Source organism: Dipodomys merriami, unplaced genomic scaffold, assembly GCF_024711535.1.
Source record: "Dipodomys merriami isolate MVZ:Mamm:240054 unplaced genomic scaffold, mDipMer1.0.p SCAF_1, whole genome shotgun sequence".
NCBI lineage: Eukaryota > Metazoa > Chordata > Mammalia > Rodentia > Heteromyidae > Dipodomys > Dipodomys merriami.
Genome location: NW_027202270.1, coordinates 136,787,639 through 136,799,987, shown reverse-complemented (window position 1 = coordinate 136,799,987; position 12,349 = coordinate 136,787,639). Strand labels below are relative to the sequence as shown.

At 38.6% G+C, this 12,349-nt stretch overlaps 1 protein-coding gene and 1 pseudogene across 1 annotated transcript in view; one reads left to right on the top strand and one right to left on the bottom strand.

The window, feature by feature from the left end:
• Nucleotides 1–12,349, bottom strand: part of Kcnh5 (potassium voltage-gated channel subfamily H member 5) — a 270,939-nt gene that overhangs the window by 255,472 nt on the left and 3,118 nt on the right. The window lies entirely within an intron of this gene.
• On the top strand, nt 3,724–4,408 carry LOC138810329 (high mobility group protein B1-like; annotated as a pseudogene).

Here is a 12,349-nt window from a genome sequence, read left to right as displayed (position 1 = left end):
ACACACACACACACATGCACACACAGAAGATAATGACAATACTAGGTACATTTCTTCAAAGAACTGACAATACTGTCAAATAAATAAATGTTTCCAGGTTCCTGGTATTTCAAATAGCACGTGAAAATTTTTAAATTGTGGAGTCTATCTATCATTTGTTTTATCTATCTATCATTTGTGAGTGGTATCAATATATTTAAACTTCATATTGAAACAGGACAACCTTTTTATTTGGGTTAAATAAAACTTTGGTACAGATGGCTAAACAAAAGCCAAAATCCTTTATATGTCAGGTCCACATGCACAGTTTTGGACTCTAATACGTGTCCTGCCTGTTTTATGTCCCTAACAGAAAGCAAAGTATTTTTTTCACATCCTTCTAAAACACACCTTTATCTACCAATTCTATAGCAGTATTGCAAGGGCACAGATACCCACAGATTGTACCTTCCACGATGAGACTAATTATCATATAATAATATTGGCAACATGAAGCATACCATTTCTGTGGGAGTTAGAAATAGGCAAAAAAAATAGTCTGTTAATTTATTCAAACTTGTTCAGCTGTCATAAAGATAAAAATATGCCTCCACTTTTCATCTCCTTCAAGATCAAAGGTACATTTTTTAAGTCTCTGTGTTACTTTGATGGCATTAACTTCATGGTTTTTTCATCCAGCCAGAGTGAATGAGAATGCAGACCCTTTCACACCTGCTTCTGAAAAATCTCATGGTAGAAACAATGGAAATTTTGTTACAGAAAATATTTTCTCCCCTACCCCAAGATAAATGAACAATTCAGTTTCTACTTTCAATAGAAAGAGATGATCATCGGAGAGAATCATCGGATTAAAATAGAACTGCCACAATGATCCATTTGAGACAGACTACAATACAGCATTCACCTCAATGTACATGTGACTATTTTTCCCTCTGGATTGTATGACAATGAAATTTCCTCAAATACCAAAAGCCAGCTGGGTACCAGTGGCTTTCACCTATAATCCTATTCTACTCAGGAGTCTGAGATCTGAGGATCACAGTTCAAAGCCAGCTCAGGCAGGAAAATTCTTAAGAATCTTATCACCAATTAACAATCAAAAAGCTGGTAATGGTGCTGTGGCTCAAACTGGTAGAGCACTAGCCATGAGCACAAAAGCTCAGGGACTATGCCTGAGTTCAAGCCCCAAGACTGGCACACACACATACACACACATATGCATATGCACACATACACACACACACACAGACATACACTCTAAAGCCTTTAGACATACATTAGTTATATAATCTTGATGAATAAGAGCTAAATCAGCCAAGATGTGTTTATGGGGATGGGGAAGTTACTCGATGTACAAATAAACAAATGTTTTAACAAACAACTCATATCTTTTCTGAAGGGTTTGTATCTTTTCTTTGAAGTTAACTTTTTAAGGCAATTAAGCACTAATGGCAGGAAAACTAATGAAGAACTTCAATCAAAGCTGACTTAACCTGAACACGCAATAGAAACACAGAGAGGTTTTTTTTTTTTTTCTGAATACATTACGATCCAATTAATTTTCTAAAGCCTTGTCCTAGTTTTTTTTTTTTAATTTCCACTATATAGGAGGTAATTGTTCAAGAAAAAAATCAAGTTCTACAAGTCCAATTTTTTCCTCTTGTGCTAGTCTTCACTGGGATAAGTTACAAGAGACTGAAGTTTTTGCTTTCTTCTATGGTCTCACAAAAAAACTAACAGGTACTGAGGTAGACAAGATGGATGTTCCTGTTGTTTTAAGTACCAGGTTTATGTCTGAAGGTAGAGGAGGTAAGCAAAAGTTAGCTGTTTGCTGGTTCTAGCTGATTCTTCAAATTAGCAAAAGCTTGATAAAGTGAACCCCATCATGTGTGTGTAAGGGCACATGTGCATGTATATGTACACATTTATCTACTAGGGGCTTAAACTCAGGGCCTTGCACGCTTGCTCGGCTTTTTGGCCCTCTACCACTTGAGCTGCAGCTCCACTTCCAGCTTTTTGGTAGTTAATTGAAGATAAGAATCTCATAGACTTTCCAGCCCCGCTGAACTGTGATCCTTAGATCTCAGCCTCCCAAGCTGCTAGTACTACTAGTACTAGGTGTGATCTGCCATCCAAATGCTTCGTGCTCAATTGATGTCTTACGAAAATACCAATTACTTGACAGTTTACTTTCTGTAGTTAAAAGAAAAAAATCTCTCCTGCTTTATCTTTGTTTCTGAGCTCAACTAATAAGGCAACTCTTGTAGTTCTTTCTTTGGTCTATGATACGTATAAACACAGGATGAATACGAGGTCAGTTATGGATACATTCCATGCCCTGAGTCAATATACTGAATGTACCTGGATTAGTTTGTTCTGCACATAGCACTTTTAGAAGATACAAAAGAAACAGGTAGGAAAATTCTTATTTCTAAGGGTTGATGCTCTGGTTGGGAAGTAAACCTAAAGAAATATTGAGTGGAAAATCAACAATGAGCCTAAGATTTTTACACTGAAAAACAAACATATTAATAATGCCTTTAACACATATAAGAAAGTACTGAAGAAAATCAATATTTTTCAGGCCAAAGTAAATAAATTCGGTTCTGGCCACACTGCGTTGTAGATGACAAAGGACGAGGAAGAGGAAGAGGGTGAAAGGGAGAGGAGGAGGGAAGAGGAATATGGAGGAGAAAAAATGTTATATTGCGACTTGGGATAAGTTTGCTCTGAAATACAAAGTAAAGATACCTGAAGGAGGGATAAGCGGGATCCTGGGTGACTAGTCCTTTTACAAGAGATCAAGGAAGAACAAAAAAAAAGGAGAAGGAGGAGAATAGAAAGAGACTTCACAAGAACAAGATGCAGGCTTAAAGAGGAAGTCTGAACTCATTACCTTATGTATGCAACTGTAACCCCTCTGTACATCACCTTGACAATAAAATTAAATTTAAAAGAAAAGAAGTCCAACTGTGGCTCAACTAATAGAGCACTAGCCTTGAACAAAAGGTTCAAGGACAGTAACAGACCTTCAGTTCAAGTCATAGGACCAGCACACAAAAAGAAAAAATGATAGAAGGAATGATAGACAGGAAGGGAGGAAGGGAGAGAGGAAAGGAGGGAGGAGGGGGAAAGGAAGATAAAATTATGTCATCTGAATGAAAATGGATAGAACTGAATATTATTATGTTAAGTTAGATAAGCCAAGCTAAGAGAGACTAATACCATATTTTTTGCTTGTATGTAAAATCTACACCTAAAAAAATAATAATATCAGGCTGGGAAGGTGGCTCAGTGGTAGAGTGCTTGCCTTGCACCCATGAGGCTCTGGTTTCAATTCCTCAGCACCACATAAGCAGAAAAAGCCGGAGTGGCGCTGTGGCTCAAGTAGTAGAGCACTAGCCTTGAGCTGAAGAGCTGAGGGACAGCACCAAGGCCCAGGGTTCAGGCCCCATGACCGACAAAAATAATAATAATAATAATAATAATAATATGATAGAATTGTAAATGGGGGTCTATGGGAGGAGGGGAGCCAATGGGTAGAAGTAGGGAAAGGAGAGGGTAATAGGATTCACCTATGAAAATAATGTCTTGAACTGTGTTGTTTTAACTGTTTCAACAGTTGCAGTACATTGAGTTCCACAGAGATGGCACCGGGCTGGGGAGAGGTACAAGGTAGACAGGCACAGGGCGGCTCTGTGCCTCAAAGAGGAAAAACTAAACATGGACAAAGGAGATCCTAAGAAGCTGAGAGGGAAAATGTCATCATGTGCATTCTTTGTGCAAATCTGCCTGGAGAAGCACAGGATGAAGCTGGGGTCCAGATGCCTCCACCAATTTCTCCAAGTGTTCTAAGAAGTGCTCAGAGAAGGGGAAGACTATGTCTGCTAAAGAGAAAGGGAAAACTGAAGACATGGCCAACAAGGATCATTATGAAAGAGAAGCAAAAGCCTACATCCCTCCTAAAGGGGAAACAAAAAAGAAGTTCAGAGATCCCAGTGTACCCAAGAAGGCATCCTTCGGCTGTCCTGTTCTGTTCTGAGTATCACCCTAAAATCAAAGGGGAACATCCTGCTGTCTACTCATGATGTTGCCCACAAAAGGGGGGAGGGGGAGATGTGGAACGACACTGCTGCAAATGACAAGCAGCCTTACAAGAAACACATGAAGGAAAGCTGAAGGAAAAACACACAAAAAATATCGCTGCCTACTGAGCTAAAGGAAAACCTGCTGCAGCAAAAAGGGGAGTTGTGAAGGCTGAAAAGAGCAAGAAAAAGAAGGAAGATGAAGACAAAGACGAAGACAAGAAGAGGAGGAGGAGGAGGAAAAGGAGGCAGAGGAGGAGGAGGAGGAAGAAGAGGAGGAAGAAGTTGGTTCTCATAGTTCTTTTTTCCTTGTCTATATTTAGTCTTCTCTCTCCCCTTCCCTTACACAACTCACTCCTTTTAAAGAAAAAAATACTGAAAGGTAAATCTGTGTGAGATTTGTTTTTAAACTGTATACTGTCTTTCTTTAAATAGTTAACACACTCCCGAATATGTCTAGAGAGCCCTGTGGTAGTGGTATTTTCACCAGCCACCAACCTTGCCTGGTACAGAATAGAGCATGTAAACTGACATGGAAATTCAAAGCAGGTTCTTGTTGGTGCACAGCACAAATTAGTTATATATGGGGATGGTAGTTTTTTCATCTTCAGTTGTCTGATACAACCCATAAAAATAGTTGTTGTCCTGTTAACTGAAGACCATTCTGTAATTGCAAAAAGAAAAAAGAAAAAGAAAGTTACAGCCATTCTGTTGGCATTCTGAATGCTCCTAGTAAATATAATGTTTTATTTTAAAGAACTGTTTTTAAAGTGAGGGAGAAGAGGGAAAGAAGTTAGAAAAGTAATATAGATAGTGTGAATTTGATCAAAGTACATTGCATACCAATTTATGCTAATAAAATGGTTTAGAAATCAAACTGAAGAGCCTATTTTAAAAAATAAAGGATGAAGCTGAACAGAGGAACCTGTGTAGGGAGAGGGTGGCAAAATATTCTTCAATCCTGCAAACCCATAAATATACAAAGAAAAGGCCTTCAGATTAATAAGAATGGTCACTTGACAGAAATCAGTTGCAAATCAAAAGGCTGAGATTTTAGGATGGAGACTTTGCCAACCCAGACAGGAAAGCCCATGGAAGAGACTCCACTTAGTCACCAAAGAGTCAGAAGTAGAGGTGTAGCTCAAGTGGTAGAGTGCCAGCTTTGAACAAAAAAGCTAAAAGACAGCCCCCAGGCTCTGAGTTAAGCCCCAGTACTGGCACACATGTGTGTACATGCGTGTGCATGTGCACACACACACACACACACAAGAAATTAGTTGCAAAGAAGTATGAAACAAAATGGAAACTCAAAGTTCAAGGTGTCAGATGGTGCATTCAAAGATTTAAACAAATAAAAGATAAAAACAAACTAAGCAACTCAAGGGCAACAATGTGAGGGAGGGAATGAAAGAGAAAGAGGGAACAGCTTACACTAAACAAAAGGAAAGACATGTACATATTACCCGATGAGGAAGAAGTAGTTGTATTGTCAAAGCTCATAGAATTCACAAATCACAGCATTACATACTAGACACTCTACTCTGCACAAATTACCTCATTTAATCCTCACTCTACCCACATAAGCTAGGTACCATTATGACTTATTTAACACATAAGGAATAGGTATGGTAGGGGAAGGTAAGTAAGTCAAAGAGGAATTCTAACATAGGCCTCCCCTAATATGCATTCAGGGAATTAAAAAAAAAAGAAGAAACATGTTACTGCATTTATTATTCAAAATCAGTACCAGATCACTGCCCAGCACATAGTAGATACTCCATAAATTTTGGTGCACTGATGAATAGTTAACTGGAAGACTGGTGCATGTCCAACAAAGAAGTTACAGAATTGTGTTATTCTATTTAACCCCCATTGTAGAATGCCTCAATTCTTATAATGCTATAAATATACAAAAATAAAGTCATTGTGCTTTAATTTCCCGTGAATTAAAGGGGGAAAAAAAGGCTTACAGAAAAGATCAGCATAAAAGCTAACCTTTCCCCACAATCCAAGTGGGTTAATCAATATTTAGTTAAATTTGGCAATCTGAGGTTGGCCTGCTGTGACCTCCAGCAAAACGCTCAGAAAATGCTTAAGGAGGCAAGGATTGATTCCCACATATACAAATCTACCCTTAGTAACTCCGAACTGTGAAGCCGTCAAAAATAATTTAATTACAATCTAAAGGTGTATAACAGCTCTCTCCTATAAAATAGTCTGGTGGGTGAGCTCTTGGAGATTAAAACCAAAATGGCAGACACTAACACAGTTGTACCTCAAGTTGGAATAGGGGACAAAAGTCGCAACCTTTCATGGCCATCTCTTGGGCTCTCATGAGCACCTCTGATTTGCTTTGGGCCTATGATTTCTGCTTTCAGATATACACATTGAATCATTTAAATATTTTAAAGTATGTAATTTCTTATATGGCCTTACTTAATGGATTGAGTTACCATTATTTGGGAAAGATCAATTATGAACATGATTACTTTAGGGGACAAGAAAAAGCAGTCATTTATTCAACTAGTACTTATCAGTACTATTGCTCTGCATAGCTGAGGGTCTAAAAGTACCGGTAAAGCATGACCCAATCCTAAACCAAAATCCTCATGGCTTCCCAGTTACATCATTATGTCTAGAAATTTAGGATTAAGTATCTCAGCTCAGATCTCAAACAGCTTCTCTCCCAAAGATAATAGTCTTGTGGAGTTTCCTGCCTGGGCTGTCTTCATACAGAAATAGTTTCTATTTCTTTAATTGCAAAAATGAAAAAGAAAACTATTTCCAGAAAAATGTCAAAGTGTTCCAACCATTCTTCCTTTGTAAAGTTTTTATGTGTTCTGTTTTTCCATGTGAAAACTTAATGAAGCTGGGAAGGTAGCTCAGTGATAGAATTCACATGCATGAGGCCCTGGGTTTGATTCCTCAGCACCACATAAACAGAAAAAGCCAGAAGTGGACCCTGTGGCTCAAGTGGTGGAGCACTAGCCTTGAGCTGAAGAGCTGAGGGACAGCACCTAGGCCTAGAGTTCAAGCCCCACAACTGACTAAATAAATAAATATTTACAAACTTAATGGATCACAGAACAACTACTTACACTATACAAATATGTCACTTTATTGTATAATAATATCTACATAGAGCCAAATGCTATTTGTCTGAAATACACATTGATTTATATGACAGTAATTATCGCTGGCTTCATTTGTTCAAGTATTTTCACTCAAGGCTGCTACTCTGCTACTTCAGCCACACCTCCACTGGAGACTTTTTGTTGGTGGACTGGAGTTCCATGAACTCTTCTTTCTGGGCTGATTTTGAACTTTAATCCTTATATCTCGGTCTCCCAAGTAGCTATTGTCAACATCTAAGCACTCGCTTAAAATTGTTTAATGATGGCATGTCCTTAAATGGGAATTCAGAATTGTTATTTGATATGGTCACTCAACCAACAGTGGCAGATGAAACAGTCTGACATGGTCCCTGACCTCATGGATCTCAAAGTCTAGTAGGGGAGACAGATACTCAACACACCCACATGGAATATAGACTTAGGAACTGTGGCAGGTGTTCAGATGACAGAGTGCTGTCATCATGTATATTGGGGCTAATTTTGATTAGATCATGGCCTTTGTAAGGAAGTAGTGTGAAATGGATAGCTAACATCAGAAGTTATCAGTGCGTGGGAAGAAGTATATTTCCAGCAAAGAGGAAACGTGAATAATCCTAAAGCGAGAAAAGAAAATGAATGGCTCAGGTTGTGAAGTTAAAGGCCAGTGCCCCTGGATTACAGGGACAACAGGAGGAGGAAGTATACAATGAAATTCTATGCTTCCATCAGAAAGCATGACATTGCCCATTCGTGAGGAAACGGAAAGTCTTGGAAAAAAAATCATATCAAGTGAAGTAAGGTAGATCCAAAGAAACACAGATGCCATGGTTTGCCTCATTTGTAATAATCAGTATATGTCAAGGATAGTCCTAGCAGAATAGCTCAGTAACTATGTACATATGCCCATATAAGATGATACTACGCAAAATGAACTCCAAGGTAAGAAAACAAGACAAGAGGTTTTTCTTTGTTGTTGTTGTTTTTCATGTATTATATGATTTCTTTTTCCTTTTGTGTTCCCTGCCCCCCTATTGTTTATCCCCTGTTGTCACTGTATTAGATTTTGGTACCCTGGGTATTGTATATATGTTTATCTGAATTAGGGAAGGGGAACAACAAAATGGAGAGGCAAAGGACACTGGGAAAACAAATGCAACAGCAATATTGATGAGACAATTTGTTGGAAATGAACAATACAAATTGGGGGAGGGAGGTTGAGGGGGAGAGAAAGTGGGAGATAACGAAAGAGGGGATAACAAATAATTCGTTAAGATATCTGGAAAAAAGAGAAATTCTGCTGAAACAGTAAATATGAAGCATTATGTTCATGGCATCTTTTTGGAGTATTGTACATTTCATATGTATTGCCATGAGACTAAAATTATATATTATAATAGAATCTTACCTGCTAAAAAAGTGTGCTGCCTAAAATATATGAACCATATTATAACCATGAATATTAAGTGTGTGATTGGCATTACACAATAATATTTGCTATTTTATTAATACCGTATTCATTCAGTCACAAAATGTTGGTCAACACAAAATAAATTTTAATAATAAATACCTTCATTAAACATCCCTGGGTGTCTTATGTTTTAAATACAACTAACTACACTGACACCAGCACAAGGCCCTCACACCCCCTGGGGAGACGGGGGATGTGGATGGGAGAGAAAAGAAAATACTTTGGTTACTTGTGGCAGAACCTACAGCGACCCCTTGTGGTAAACGGTAACCACAAACAGACGGTGGGGAAATAATACCACCACTGCCTGGCCTCACTCTGGAGAATGTGAGGAAGCGAAGCATTGCTCCTCCAAGCTAGGCAACAGCTGCTAATCACAACGAAAGTACAAGATAAACATTGACTAAACTAACAGCTTTCTGCATGGAAATCCACTCAGTCATTACCAATTAAAACAACTATTATCACTCCCTTCCATTCAAAACCAGTGGTTGGGATAGTTGTTTTGGTAGGCTGGTGGTTAAAAGATGAGTAAATGGATCTCTTATACAATCTACTCTGCAATGAAGCCAAAGAAAGACACTGGTGGAGACACTAGCGTCCAGGGTAGGCAGCCCTCCGGCCAGCAAGCACTGCATCTGTTACATAACACTGTGTGAGCCCAACCCTCTGGCTTGTTCATCCAAGTTATTTAGGAAGTGGTCAGTATAATTTCAACCTCTTGGATTATTTTAGAAGTTAGAAATGGCATATTAGAAGACATGGGTAGGCCAATGCTTCAAGAACACTATAGGGTTTTATCAGGATTTCCTGAATAGTGTCTTTAGATGTTGAAGAAAATCTTTCAAGAAAAACAAAATTTATAAGAGAAAAAGTTGTTTAAAATTGGATAATTAAGGTTACTGTGTCTTGTGTGGAATTTTGTTTTACTTCACTTTTTCTCTGTTTCCTGTAGGTTTCTGTTTAAAAGCTCCATTTTTATAAGAATCAATTCGAGCAAGAAAATAATTTTGGATTTTTCTACAAATAAGAGATGACTGAATAAAAAGTATATTTAAAAAATGCCTGTACAACCCAGCTATGGGGGGGAGACAGAAGAGGAAGGAAGGGAGAAAGGGAGAGAAGGAAGGAAGGAAGGAAGGAAGGAAGGAAGGAAGGAAGGAAGGAAGGAGGAAGGAGGGAAGGAAGGAAAGAAGGAAGGAAGGAAGGAAGGAAGGAAGGAAGGAAGGAAGGAAGGAAGGAAGGAAGGAAGGAAGGAAGGAAGGAGAGAGAAAGCCTGAGGATATTGAGTTTTTCCTCTTTGAAGCTTCGTAGCTTATAAAATACTACCTCCTCTGTTGTCTTCATTCCTGAACCCTGTATCCTCCAAAGAGAAAAATACTACTAGATTTTCATAATGGCAGAAAAATGCATCTAATATTTCACAGGGTTTAGGAAATCATAAGCAATAATTAATGCCAAATACAACTATCGATGTGTAGCCATACTTTCTCAAAACGACAACCTGGATTACTGTCATCCCTTCTGCCTACCTCTTAAGAGTGTGGAAGAATGGGACTGTGGTCCAGGGGGTGAATTTGTTCACAGTGCACTGCATGTGGGTGTAGATATATCACAATGAAACCACCTCATAGTATACATGTCAATTTAAAAACAATTAAAATTTCACTAAGGAAGACTAGCCTGATAACATTTAAACAATGACTTAGTCAATAAGCATTTGGGTGTGGGGTCCTGCTCAGATATAATAAACCCATCTTCCCTTCCTAACATTTTAATCCAACTTGCTACAGATTTTCCCTAAACTTACCCGTCATTGACAACAAGTAACCTAATACTTCAAAATACTAGAGAGGGCCTTGAATACTTCCAATAGAAACAAGGGATAGCCGGTGCCGGTGGCTCACGCCTGTAATCCTAGCTACTCAGGAGGCTGAGATCTGAGAATCACAGTTCAAAGCCAGCCTGGGCAGGAAACTCTGTGAGACTCTTATCTCCAATAAACCACTAGAAAACCAGAAATGGTACTGTGGCTCAAGCTGTAGAACACTCGCCTTGAGCTTAAGAGCACAGGGAAAGTGCCCAGGCCCAGAGTTCAAGCCCCACAGCCGACAAAAATAAAAAGAAATGATAAATGGCCAGGTGCCTCCAATTATCACTGAAAAATTAGAAGAGGAGCTGTGGCTCAAGTGGTAGAGGACTAGCCTTGAACAAAATAGCTAAGGGACAAAATCCAGGTCCTAATGAGTTCAGGCCCCAGAACCAGCACAAAAAAAATAAAATAAAATAAAATGAAGTGATAACTATCCAATGTGATAGACATGCCATTTACTCTGATCTGATCATTTTACATGGCATGTGTGTATTAAAATGTCACTGAGCCTCGTGCACATGCACATCCTATGTGTCAATCAAAAATAAAAATACATATATTTTTAAACCTGTCAAAACATCCCTATTGCCTTTACAATTCTTAATATGTCCTCTCTATTTACTAAAAATCATACATTAAGATTTGTTTTATTCCTAATTGGTCTGAAAAATGATTGAAACAAGTCTTTCATCTTAAAAGTAAAAAAAAAAATCCCTGTTTCTCCTAGTTTGAGATTTGGCTACCATGCATATATGTATGTGTTTGTGTGTTTGTGTGTGTGTGTGTGTGTATGTGTGTGTTGTTGTCCAATACACTCCATGGCCTCGTTATTTTACTTTATAAACTGAAAGACCAGGAACAACTTACAATGCTAAATAGGAAAGTAAACATCCAGTCTTAAGTGGTGTAAACCAACCAGCAAATCGGCTATAGTTGTCACTTATAGGGCACAGAATACAGCATTGATATTAAGAGAAATTGCAGCTAAGGAGTTTGAAGTTTTATTAGGAAATCCTATGGTTTAGATGCTGTATTCAAATTTGCCAAACTCCTTGATCCTTCATTCTGCATCACTGAAAACTTCTCTGATGGATTTATAACTGGCAGAGATTTCAGGTTAGCTACCTATAGACAAAAATAAATGCTTGAGGTTTTCTCTCGCTAACCTTTTCATACCTCCTCCTCTCCCCTCCTCTCCCCTCCCTTCTCTTCTTCTCCTCCCTCCCCTCTCCTCTTCTCCTCCCTCCCCTCTCCTCTTCTCTCCCTCCTCTCTCCTCTCTTCTCTTCTCCTCTCCTTTCCTGTTTCCTCTATTCTTCACCCCTTCCCTCCACTCTCCCCTCTCCCTTCCCCTTACCTCCCTCTTCCCGCTTCATTCCTCCTTTCTCTTCCTCTCCCCCCAAACTCTGATTTTCAGAGGATTTTTTTCCCTACATCTACATCTCTTTCTTTCCTTTTTGCTTCCTCTGTCTTTTTCTGTGTTTAAGATGTCTGTGTACTTACAGGTTTTCATATCCTCTGGGCCTTGTCTATGTGTATTTCTGTTTGACTCTCGTACATGATCAAACTTTTCAGAAGAAAAATGATGTTTTATCAGAAAGAGGTCAATAAACAACTGAAAGCCCCTGTTTCTTCAATTCTTGAATCAAACAAGGAGTGCTAGCTCCTTGAATTTCTTTTCCCGTTAAAGCTGGGCCAACACATCTAATGTTGTTAAGTCAGTGACTAATGAATTGCTCAATATGACAATCCTGATCTCTCTATAAGAATCCTGAAGGGAATTTTCTTTGCTAATTTCAATTAAATATATCT